We start from the raw sequence: 13,205 nt of genomic DNA, 5'->3' as shown, positions 1-13,205 counted from the left end.
ACTCTGTATTAATTGCAAAGGGGAAAATAATAACTTTACAGTGAAGAAACCCTGTAGACATTGCTTTATACGAGTGATGACAGTTAGTGTTACCAATAATGGTACATATTGTCACTCTGTACCTCTTGACCATAAGATGCCCCCAGAAGGTACCTCACTTTTGTAGCATTAGTTTTAATTTTTTAACTGCTTTATTGAAGTGTAATTCACATATATTTTTTAATTCACCCATTTAAGGGTATAATTTAGTGTTTTTCAGCCAATGTATAGGTTTGTGTAAGCATCACTACAATCTAATTTTAGAATATTTTCATCACCCTGAAAAACCCTGTACCCATTAATAATCACTCCCCATCCCTACCCTACCCCAGCCCTAGGCAACCATTAATTTAGTGCCAATACCATAGATTTGTCAATTTTGTATATTTCATATAAATTGAATCATACATACATGATCTATGACCAGCTTCTTTAATTTAGCATAATAATTCAAAGTTTGTTTATGTTGTAGCATGGAACTGTACTTTCAGTTCCTTTTATTGCTGTATAATATTCTATTGTATGAATATACCATGTTTTTTTAATTTATTTATCAGCAGATGGACATTTGGTTTGTTTCTACTTTTGGCTATGATGAATAATGCTTCTATGAACATTCACAAACCAGTTTTTGTGTAGATATATGTTTTAATTTATCTTGGAGAGATATATATATATCTTTGACATACAAAGATAGATATAGATATAGATATACCACACAAACACCTAAGAGTAGAATTGCTGGATCATATGTTAAATCTGTGTTTAACATTTTTCCAGAGCACTTGCACCATTTCACATTCTACCAGCAATGAATGATAGTTGCAAATCCTCCATACCTTTGTCAACACTTGTTATTTTATTTATCTTTTATATTTTAGCCACCCTAGTGGGTGTGAAGTGGCATTTTCCCAATGACTAGTGATGTTAAGCACCCTTTCATGAGTTTATTAGCTATTTTTATATTTTATTTGGAGAAAGGTCTATTAAAATCTTTTGTCAATTTTTAATTGGTTTACTTGTCTTTTTATTTTCAAGTTGTAAGAGTTATCTATTCAGAATTCAAGTTCCTTATCAGATATATGCTTTGCAAATACTTTATTTCATTCTGTGGGCTGCCTTTTCACTTTTTTGATAGTAACCTTTTCAGCAAAAAAGCTTTGAGTTTTGATGTAGTCCAAGTTATTTATTTACTTATTTCTGTCACTTGTACTTTTGATATCATATCTAAGAAACCACTGCCTAATCCAAGGGCATGACGATTTATTCTTATGTTTTCTTTCAAGTGTTTATAGTTTTAGCTGTTTTTTCATTTAGGTCTATTATTTTGTTTATAGTGTGAGATAAGGGTCCAACTTTATTCTTTCTTTAGTTAAGTTTTCTTGGCACCATTGTTGAAAATGAATTCACTGATAACGTATAAGTTTTCTTCTGGATTATCAATTATATTTCATTAATCTGTGCATCTATCCTATGCCAATACAACACAGTCTCAATTACTCTTAGTCTTGATTGTTCTATCTTTGTACTAAGTTTTAAAGTTGGCAAGCATGGGCCCTACAACTTTTTTAAAAAGTTGTTTTGGATATGTAGGGTTCTTTGAATTCCATATACATTTTAGGATCAGCTTGTCACTTCCTTTAAAGAAGACAGCAGGTCCTAGAGGATAACATAAGATAAAAACTACTGATGTTGGGTATGGTAATGACTTACACTAAAGGCATGATTTGTGAACTAAATAATTGATAAGCTGGACTTCATTAAAGTGAAAAGCTTTTGTTTTGTGAGACAATGTCACAAAGAGAACGAGAAGACAATCACAGACTGGGAGAAATATTTGCAGAAAACACATCTAATAGAGGTCTGTTATCCAAAATATACAAAGAACTCTTAAAACTCAACAATAAGAAAACAAATCCAATTAAAAAATAAGCCAAAGGACCTCACTCATATGTGGAATCTAATGAAGAAAATAAACTGATAAACAAAATAGATCCAGAGACACAGAAGCATGGAACAGACTGACAAATGTCAGAAGGAAAAGGGGAGGGGGAGAGAAGGAAAAGCTTAACCAAAAAACTTGTATACATAACCCATGGACACAGACAAAGTGCAGTGAAGATCTGGGGGGCAATGTGGGGTAGAGGGGGTCAATGGAGAAAAAAAGAGACATCTAAAATGCTTCCAACAATAAAGGTAAATTTAAAAAAAAAATAAGCCAAAGGACTTAACAGACCAGCACCTCACCAAAGAACATACACAGCTGGCAAATAAACATAGGAAAAAATGCTCCACTTCTTCCACTTCTTTTATGTCATCAGGGAAATGCAACTTTAAACGACAATAAGATACCACTACTCACCTATTAGAATGGCCATAATATGAAACACTGACAATACCAGATGCTGGCAAGGATGTGGGGCAACAGGAACACTCATTTATTGCTGGTGGGAATGTAAAATGGTACAGCCACTTTGTAGGAGAGTTTAGAGGTTTCTTACAAAACTAAACATACTTCTACTATATGACCCAGCAATTGTGCTCCTTGGTTTGTACCCAAAGGACTTGAAAATTTATACCTACACAAAAAGCTTCACACAAATGTTTATAGCAGTATTATGTATAATAGCCAAAACCTGGAAGCAACCAAAATGTCCTCCAATAGGTGCATAGATAAATAAACTGGTATGTCCAGACAATATAATATTATTCAGAGCTAAAAAGAAATTATCTGTCAAAGCTATGAAAATACTGGAGGAACCTTGAATGCATATTATTAAGTGAAAGAAGCAAATCTGAAAAAGCTACATAATGTATGATTCCAACAAAGTAGTTAAACTTTTTTGCATCTATATTCATAAAGGACGTTGGTCTGCATTTTTTTTTAACTTGTGATGTCTTTGTCTGGTTTTGGTATTAAGGTAAGTTTGTGGCATTCTTACCATAAATGCATAACTTCAACTCAATCATGAGAAAAGAACAGACATACCCAAATTGAGAAGGACTATATGAAACAACTGGTCAGTGCTATTCAAAAATGTGAAGGCCAGAAAAAATAAAGGAAGCCAGAAAAATGGTCCACAGTAAAGGAGACTAAATTGACATACAACTAAATGTGACATGTAATATTAGATTGGAAACTGGAACACAAAGTGATTTTAGTGGGGCAATTACTGAAATTTAAAGTAGGTATATAGATGAGATAATAGCATTAAATAAATGTTATTTTTCTGATTTTTATAATTATACTGTTTTTGTGTCAGATGTTAATATTTGGAGAACTCTTTGTACTATTCTCCCAATCTTTCTATGTCTGAAATTATTACAAAATGAAGAATTAAAAATTACCAAAATTACCAAAACAAATTCAAGTATATATGCCCTTGGTTCAGTGAGGAAAAGAATGTATTTGAGAGCCTGGGAAGCATGAATACCAAGGCCTGGAGTCCAATATTCGGGAAACTGCAGTAGTTCAGTGTTTCTGGATCATAAAGTGTGGGGATAAGAAATGGAACAAATAGGAGTGAGGATGTCCTGACAGCCATGGGGCATTATGGGAGAAGTGGACAGACACAAGCAGATTAGCTTTTTCAATGGATGATTTGGGGAACTAAGGGGAGAAAGTGATACAAATGGAAAGAGATGGAAAGGTTGCCATGAACTTTCAGAAGAAAATTATTTTGCCTAGGAGCTCTATAGTTTCTTAGTTTTATTGTAGATTTTTAAAAAATCTAATATTGGAAAGAAAAAACCCCACAGTGATGTCTGTATTTAGAACTATAACATTCCTGAATCCCCAATTCAATTTCAGGGAATTGAGGTGATTGCTTGGGCAAGAGTTAAAAGGAAATGTAGACTTTAAATGTATTATTGTAGGGAAGGTAAACAACAGGAGTTTCTTCATCATGGTAATGCTTTCTGTCTAAAGAGTCTGAAGATCCATTTTTTAGGAGCTGAAAGTTCCTTTTTGAGGATGGAAGATTCTCATGCTGGCCTCCAGCAGACACTTAAGAAAATTTCTGTCAATGGAGAGCTGCAGCAAGTTGAGGGCTGCAGTAACTTTGAGGGAATCACAGCCTGTAATGGGAGGTACAGGGCAAGGAGAACGAGGCAGAGCAGAGTGGGTTTCCCCTCTTTCAACCATCCCTTGGATGTCCAGAGACCCCAGCCACTTGATTTGGGTCTCCTGGTATATTAAAAAAAAAGACATTTTAGATGTGAATCAAGCTTTTATACATTTTGCCACATTTAAAACTGTTTATGTCCAAAAATTATTATTATTTTTTACCAGTATACTAACAAGTATATCTATTGGGTTGTACCATATAAAATTCACAAGTTGGCAGTAGTGAACTGTTGAGTAAACTGGATGTCAACGTGGGACAAGATACTGTCTAGATAGGAGACAGACAGATGCAGGCAAGAGACCGTGAGAGCCTGAACTGAGGCTGAATCTGCTTGGTAGGTAAAATCCCTGAGACCTGGCTCTGGATTGGCTGTTGAGAACTGGGTAAATGAGAGTCAAAGGAAGAGGAGGTTCCAGAGGAAATAATCAATAGGACCAAATACTTCTGCCAGGGAATAAGAAGGCTGAAAGGTGTCCAACAGATCTTTCAATCAGGAGCTCTTGGAGACTATTTCAGGTTCCTGTGGCTGCTGTAACAAATTGCCACAAACTTAGTGCTGTAAATCAACACAATTTTCTTTCATATTTCCTCTTCAACCATCCCATACCCCTCTTCACTTTGGCAGCCATCAATTTGTTCTCTCTACATATGCGCTGTTTCTGTTTCATTTGTTTTTTAGATCCCACATATAAGTGAAATCATACAGTATTTATCTTTTTCTGTCTGACTTGGTTAATTTAGCAGAATACCCTCTAGGTACTTCCATGTTGTTGCAGATGGCAAGATTTCACTCTTTTTTTTTTTATTGCTAAGTAATAGTCCATTGTGTGTGTAACATTTTCTTTATCCATTGATATATCAATGAACACCTAGGTTGCTTCCACATATTATTTTATTATTTTATTTTATTTTATTTTATTTTTTTATTTTATTTCATTTCATTTATTATTTATTTATTTATTTATTTTTAAATATATCTTTATTGATTTCAGAGAGATGAAAGGAGAGGGAGAGAGAGAGATAGAAACATCAATGATGAGAGAGTCATTGATCAACCCCGCAACACGGGCATGTGCCCTGACCGGGAATCGAACCCCAATCACCTGGATCTTAGGTCGACGCTCAACCACTGAGCCACGCCCAGCTGGGCAACACTTATTATTTTAAATAACGCTGCCGTGAATCTGGGTGAATATCTCTTTTTGAACTAGTGTTTTTGATTTCTTTGGATAAATACCAAAAAGTGCAATTGGTGGGATGTATGACACCTTTGATTTTAATTTTTTGAAGAATCTCCATACTGTTTTGCATAGTGACTTCACCAATTTAGTGCCACCTACAGTGTAATAGAGTTCCTTTTTCTCCTCATCTTCCCCAGAACTTGTTATTTGTTGATTTTCTAATAATAGCCATTCAGACAGGTGTGAGGTGACGTCTAGTTTTTATTTGCATTTCCCTTATGACTGGTGATGAGCATATTTCATATGTCTGTTGGCCACCTGTATGCCCTCTCTGGAGAAGTGTCTATTTAGGTCCTCTGCCCACTTTTTAAAAATTTTATCTTTATTGTTGAAAGTATTACAGATGTCCCCTCCCCCCCCACCACTGACCTCTTACACACACACACACACACACACACACACACACACACACACACACACACCCCGCCACCACCCAGGCCTACCACACTATTGTCTGTGTTCATGGGTTATGAATATATGCATATAAATTCTTTGGTTAATTTCTTCCTGTCTCCCTACCTCCCTGATTCCCTTTCCCCCTGAGACTCATCAGCCTGTCCCATGCTTTCATGTCTCTGGATCTATTTTGTTCACCAGTTTATTTTAGTCATTAGATTCCACATATAAGTGAGATCATGTGGTACTTGTCTTTCTCTAACTGGCTTATTTCACTTAGCATAATCATTTCCAGGTCCCTCTATGTCATCTCAAAGGGTAAGAGAACCTTCTTTTTTTTTACAGCTGCATAGTATTCCATTGTGTAAATGTCCCACAGCTTTTTTATCCACTCATCTACTGATGGGCACTTGGGCTGTTTCCAGATCTTAGCTATTGTAAATAGTGCTGCTATGCACATAGGCATGCATATATTCTTTCTGTATGATGTTTCAGGATTCTTAGGATTTAGTCCTAGAAGTGGGATCACTGGGTCAAGTGGCACTTCCATTTTTAATGTTTTCAGGAAACTCCTTACTGTTTTCTATAGTGGCTCCACCAGTCTACATTCCCACTAGCAGTGTACCAGGGTTCCCTTTTCTCCACATCCTCACCATCACTTGTTGTTTGTTGATAATAACCATTCTGGCAGGCGCAAGGTGATACATCATTGTCGTTTTAATTTGCATCTTTCTGATGATTAGTGGCTTTGAGCATTTTTTCATATGTCTCTTGCCCATCTGTATGTCTTTTTTGGAGAAGTGTCTATTTGCCCATTTTTAAATTGGATTGTTTGTCTTCCTTTTAAGTTGTGTGAGTTCTTTATATATTTTGGAAATTAAACCCTTATCAGATATATCATTGGCAAATATGTTCTCCCATACAGTGGGATCCCTTTTCATTTTGTTGATGGTTCTTTTGCTGTGCAGAAGTTTTTTAGTTTGATATAGCCCCATTTATTTATTTTTTCCTTTATTTTCCTTGCACTAGGAGTTGTAGTGGTAAACATATTGCTATGAGAGATGTCTGAGATTTTTCTGCCTATGTTTTGTTCTAGGATTTTTATGGTTTCACGACTTACATTTAAGTCTTTTATCCATTTTGAGTTTATTTTTGTGTATGGTGTAAGTTGGTGGTCAGTCTAGTTTCATTTTTCACATGTACCTGTCCAAGTTCCCCAACACCACGTATTGAAGAGACAGCCTTTTCTCCATGTTATGCCATTTTTCACTGGATTATTTGTTTTTCTGTGTTATGGTTTTAAGCTGTATGAGTTCTTTATATATTTTGGATATTAAAGTCTTATTGGATGTGTCATTTGTGAATATCTTCCCCATTTAATAGGTTGTCTTTTTGTTTTTGGTTTTTGATCGTTTCCTTTACTGTGCAAACATTTTTTAGTTTGATATAGTCCCATTTTTTTTCTTCTGTTGCCCTTGCCCAAGGAGATTTATCCAAAAAGATATTGCTAAGACCAATGTTAAAGAATGTACTGCCTATGTTTTCTCCTAGAAATTTTGTTTTCAGGTCTTACTTTTAAGTCTTTAATCCAGCTTAAGTTTATTTTTGCATATGGTATAAGAAAGTGGTATCATTTCTTTTTTTACATGAATCTGTCCAGTTTTCCTAAAACACTTTATTGAGGAAATTGTCTGCCTGATTGTACATTCTTACCTTTTTTGTCATAGATTAATTAACCATATAAGTGAAGATTTTTTTCTGAGCTCTCCATTCTATTCCATTGGGCTATATATCTGTTTTTATGCTAGTATCATACTGTTTTTATTATTTTAGCTCTGCAGTATAGTTTGAAATCAGGGACTTTTTTCTGTTTCAAAGTTTCTTTGGCTATGCAGTCTTTGTGGTTCCACATAAATTTTAGAATTAATTGTTCTACTCCTGGGAAGAATGTCATTGGTTTTTCCTTTTTTAAATCTAAAATGTGTTTATTGGGGTGGCTGCCCACTCATTTTGATTTGGAGTACTTTTAGTGCTGCTTCCTTCTGAAGGGCCATCCTGCTGTAAGCCTTGCTTTTCCTCCTGCAGACTGACAGGACCGGGGAGAAGCCAACACAGAACTACCATTTGTGCTTGACTAAAGACAGTGGTGATTTTATAGCATCCTGGGCATTTCAGATCCATGAGGTAGGAATTCGGACTGTGTACCAGGCATTTCTTCTTGTATTTTCTCTTCTCCTCTTCTGAAAAGGGATAAAGGAGATCCTTAGCTAGACACATGTTGTCCTGGGGAGGTTGTCACCACCAGAAAAGCCTCATTGTCATTTTAATAAGGATTGCATTCAATGTATTGCTTTAGGTAGTAGAGATGTTTTAACAATATTTAATTCATTATATCCACGAACATGATATATTCTTTCATTTATTTGTATCTTCTTCAATTTCTTTCTTCAATGTCTTATAGTTTATAGAGCACAGTTTTTTCACGTCTTTGGTTAAATTTATTCCTAGGTATTTTATGTTTTTCAATACTATTCTAAATGGGATTACTTTCTTAATATCTTCTGATCATTTGCTATTGTTGTATGCTAATGCAACAGATTTGTGGATATTGATTTTCTATCTGCAATGTAACTAAAATTACTTATTAGTTCTAATAGTTTTTTAGTGGAGTCTTTGAGGTTGTCTACAGTATCATGTCATCTGCAGATAGTGACAGTTTTACTTCTTCCTTACTGATTTGGATGCCTTTTATTTCATTTTCTCAAATGATTGTTCTGGCCAGGACTTCCAATACTATTTTGAATAGAAGGAGTGAGAGTGGACATCTTTGTCTTGTTCCTGATATTAGAGAAAAAGCTTTCAGCTTTTCACTATTGAGAATGATATTACCTGTGGGTTTGTCATATATAACCTTTATTATGTTGAAGTATATTTCTTCTATACCTACTTTGTGAGTTTTTATCATCAAAGGATGTTGAATTTTGTCAAATACTTTTTCTGCAACTATTGAGATGATCATATGATTTTTATCCTTTATTTTCTGGATGTGATGAATCATGTAAATTGATTTACCGGTGTTGAACCATCCTTGCATTCCCTGATATGAATCTCACATGATAGTGGTGTATAATCCTTTTAATATATTGAGCATTTTGTTAATATTCGTTGAGAATTTTTACATTTATATTTTATCAAGGATATTGGCATTTTATATTTTATTTTATATTTTATTTTATTATTTTATTTTATTATTTTATTTTATATTTTATTTTATTATTATTTTCTAATGTCTTTATTTGGCTGTGGTATCAGGATAATGCTGACTTTGTAGAATGAGTCTAGAAGCATTTCTTCCTGTTTGATTTTGAAAGGTAAGTATTTTAAGAAAGATAAGTATTAATTCTTCTTTGAATGTTTAATAGAATTCACCGGTGAAGCTCTCTGGTCCTGAACTTTTGTTTGTTAGGAGTTTTTTGATTACTGTTTCAATTTCATTTCTAGTAGTCAGTCTTTTTAGATTTTCTATTTCTTCCTGGTTAAGTCTTGGTAGCATCTATGCTTCTAGAAATTTATCTATTTTTCTATATTGTCAATTTTGTTGGCTTATAATTGTTTGTAATGTTCTTTAATGATTCTTTGTATTTCTGTGGTGTCATTTGTAACTCCTTTTTTATTTATGATTTTATTTATTTGGGTATTCTCTCTCATTTTCTTGATAAGTTTGGCTAAAGACTTGTCAATTTTGTTTATCTTTTCAAAGAACTGGCTTTTATTGATCTTTTCTATTGTTTTAATATCTGTTTCATTTATTTCCACTCTGATCATAATTATTTCCTTCTTTCTGTTTACTTTGGGTTTGGATTGTTCTTCTTTTTAAAAAAAAATTTGGTGTGATTATTTATTTTGTATTTTCTTGTTTCTTGAGGTAGACTTGTATAGCTATGAATTTTCCCCTTAGAACTGCTTTTGCTGTATCCCAGAAATGTTGAAAAGTTGTGTTTTCATTTTTATTTGGGTCAAAGTAGTTTCCAGTTTTTTGTTTGATCCATTCATTGTTTAGTAGTGTGTTGTTTAGTCTTCACATATTTGTGTTTTTTCTGGCTTTCTTCTTTTAGTTGATTTCTAGTTGCATGCTATTGTGGTTGAAAAAATGCTTGATATAATTTCAATCTTCTTGAATTTATTGAGGCTTGTTTTGTGGCTTAATATATTAGCTATCCTGGAGAATGTTCCATGTACACTTAAAAAAAAAGTATCCTGCTATTTTGGGGTGAAATGTTCTATAAATATCTATTAACTCAAACTCATGTATTGTGAGATTTAAGGCCATTATTTCCTTATTAATTTTCTTTTTGTATAATACACTGATGTGAATGAGTATTAAATCTCCTACTATCAATGTATTACTCTGAAGTTCTCCCTTTATATTCATTAATATTTGTTTTATATACTTAGATGCTCCTAGGTTGTATATGTAGATATTTACAATTCTTATATCCTCTTCTTGGACTTACCCCTTTTTAATTGTGTTGTATCGTTCTTTTTCTCCTTTCTCATTCTTTGTTTTAAAGTCTATTAAAAACACTGCTACCCCCAGCTTTCTTTTCATTTCCATTTGCACGAGATTTCTTTTTCTATCTCTTCATTTTCAGTCTGTACATGTCTTTCAATTTGAAGTGTCTTTCATATGCAATATGTAGATGTGTCATGTTTTTTAGTCCATTCAGTCTTTTTATTGGAGTATTTAATTATTCATAAATATGTGTTTATTGCCACTTTGTTAATTGTTGGTTTTTTTAATTGTTTTTGCAGTTTTTCTCTGTTCCTTTCTTTTCTTGATCTCTTTTCTTGTGGTCTTCTATGTTTCATTTGGGTTCCTTTCTATTTTTCTTTTGTGTATCTTTTCCAGGTTTTTGGTTTGTGGTTACTATGAGGTTCATGCATAACATCTTATATCTTTTGCAGTCTATTTTATGCTGAAAGGCATTTAATTTTGAATGTATTCACAACTCATATTTATTTTCTTACACTTCTGAAGACCAGAGGTCTGAAAAGAGTCTCACTGGGGTAAAGTCAAGGTGTCAACAAGGCTGTGTCCTCTGCAGGCTTTTGGGGATCTGTTCCTTGCTTCTTCCAGTTTCTAGAGGTTGCTGATGCTCCTTGGCTGATGGTGAAACTGATCACTTTGGTCTGAGCTGCAAAACCATCACATTGTCTTTTTCTCATCTGTATCAAATTTCCCTCTGCATCACTCTTATAAGAATGCTTGTGATTGCCCGGCTGGGCTCGGCTCAGCGGTTGAGCATCGACCTGGGATCCAGGTGATCGGGGTTCGATTCCCGGTCAAGGCACATGCCCAGGTTGTGGGCTTGATCAATGACTCTCTCGTCATTGATGTTTCTATCTCTCTCTCTCCCTCTCCTTTCTTCTCTCTGAAATCAATAAAGATATATTAAAAAAAAAAAAAAAAAAAAAGAATGCTTGTGATTACATTTAGGGCCCACCCAGATAGTCCAGGATAAGTTCTCCAACCCCAAATCCTTAGTTAATCACATCTTCAAAATCCCTTTTGCCATGTGCTTTAATATCCACAGGTTGCAGATATTAGTCCATGGGCTTCTTTGGGTGTCATTAGCTCAGCACAGAGGCCTTGGTGAGAACGGTTTCTCCACATCTGGGAGTGTAGCAGCAGAATGCAGAGGGTTGAAATGTGGCTGGTACCTGGGCTGGATGACTCATTTGAGACTGTGGGAGATGTGGAAGAAGGAGACACCAAAGCCTAAAGAAGAGAAATCTGCAAGAGAGATAAAAAGAATTAGCATTTACAAAGCTAGAGGAGAATAAGAGAGAGTTGGGAAGCTCAGAGGAGAGGGAGATTCTAGAAAGGAGAGATCAACATCGTTAGGCACTACGGAGAGGACAAGAGATAAACAGAAAAGTACACTCTGCCTTTGGTGGTCAGAGGTCAATGATAACTTTGTCAGGGTAGGGGGAATAGCAAGGTGTGGGGCAGGGAGCTGGTTTACAGAGCTCTGATATTAGAATATGAGCTGAAGACACAGACATGGATGATTTTTAGGAGCTTGGTTAAAATGGAACATAAGAGCAAAAAGCACAGTCTGAGGATAAGCTAAAGGACCCCAGAATGTTAGGAAAGGAAACAAAACCAAAGCCTGTGAGAAAGCAGCCCTCTAAGCTAACAAAGATTTTGATGGGCAAATTATGGTTCTAAATTATTCTAAACTGCTGAGGTATTCTACTATCTTCCATGCTTAGATTCTTAAAACCATATATCAAGAGCACATCATGACCAAGACACTTCTGAAGATTTTCAGGTCTTTGTGTGGTTCCTCTACACAGGCCCAGGTATTAGGAAATTAGGAGCATTTGTAAGCATGGCCCCCAAAGATGAGGTGAGATGAGTCCCTTTTCTCTGAGCAAAGAAGTTAGTGAGTCAGATAAGAGCTACTTCAAGAAGAAAAGCTCATGATATGCCTCTATGTGGGCAAAACACCTTTCTTTCTTCTTCCAAATATCCTTTTATTCTTCCACCTGGCAAGGGCACACAGATGTTTGAAAGATAATAGGATATACGATTTCTCTCATTAATTAGGAGAAATTACAATAATTTGATCTTGCTTTCCTGGGTTTAGTTTTCATTGTGCCTTTTAAAATCTGAAACAACTCTCTCATTCTTTTGGTTTACATTCTTTTTTTTCCTCTTCCCTAGGTTTGTTTATCTCTCCTGTTCTTAGGGAGTTCTTTCATGGATTGTGACAATTTGTACTGTATCTTTGCCTTCTTCTGCTTCTTTGTCCTCCACTCTCTTCAACCCAGCCCCTCCCACCTCCACTCTTTTTGCTGTTCTCTACCATCCTTTATTCTGACAGGGAGAAGATTCTCCCTGGATACCTGAGGCAGCCTTTTGAGCAAGAGCCCAGGACAACTCCAGAGCCCCCAGAGGCCTTGCCTCTATTGGGAAGGAAGCCCTAGACTAGCCACTGCTTACACCCAACACAGACAGAGCAACAATCCCTAGTCTTAGAGGCTGCAGAACCCCAGAAACACATTTGGGTCTGTCTTTGTGAAAGAAAATGATACTTCTGCAGGCAGGTGGTACTATTTTAGGGAACATTTTTATGTGCAATTTAGAGTGCACATTCTACACACAGCTCAGACAGAAATAATCAGTTTAACGTGTGTCTGCACCGTCATGTGGTCCAGCTTTAGGTGAGAGCAGATTTACACACTGAAATCAAAAGGAAATAGCAGGAGCCGTCTTCTTCTACATTCCATGACAATAAATGGTCACACGATGGAGGGCGGCCCCTTGGCTCTCTGCTTCTTTTATTCCTTCCCAGAAAGCACTTGAGTTTGGAAGAAAATTAATTTCCAAGATGCT

General features: G+C 35.4%; 1 pseudogene; it reads right to left on the bottom strand.

The window, feature by feature from the left end:
- Window positions 1-7,829: 7,829 nt before the first annotated feature.
- Window positions 7,830-8,080, bottom strand: LOC148093732 (small ribosomal subunit protein eS27 pseudogene; annotated as a pseudogene).
- Window positions 8,081-13,205: the final 5,125 nt, after the last annotated feature.

The sequence above is a fragment of the Miniopterus natalensis genome, chromosome 2 (assembly GCF_054644295.1).
Source record: "Miniopterus natalensis isolate mMinNat1 chromosome 2, mMinNat1.hap1, whole genome shotgun sequence".
Classification (NCBI taxonomy): domain Eukaryota; kingdom Metazoa; phylum Chordata; class Mammalia; order Chiroptera; family Miniopteridae; genus Miniopterus; species Miniopterus natalensis.
Note: the sequence above shows the minus strand (reverse complement) of the source record. Positions and strands in the feature narration are given on the sequence as shown.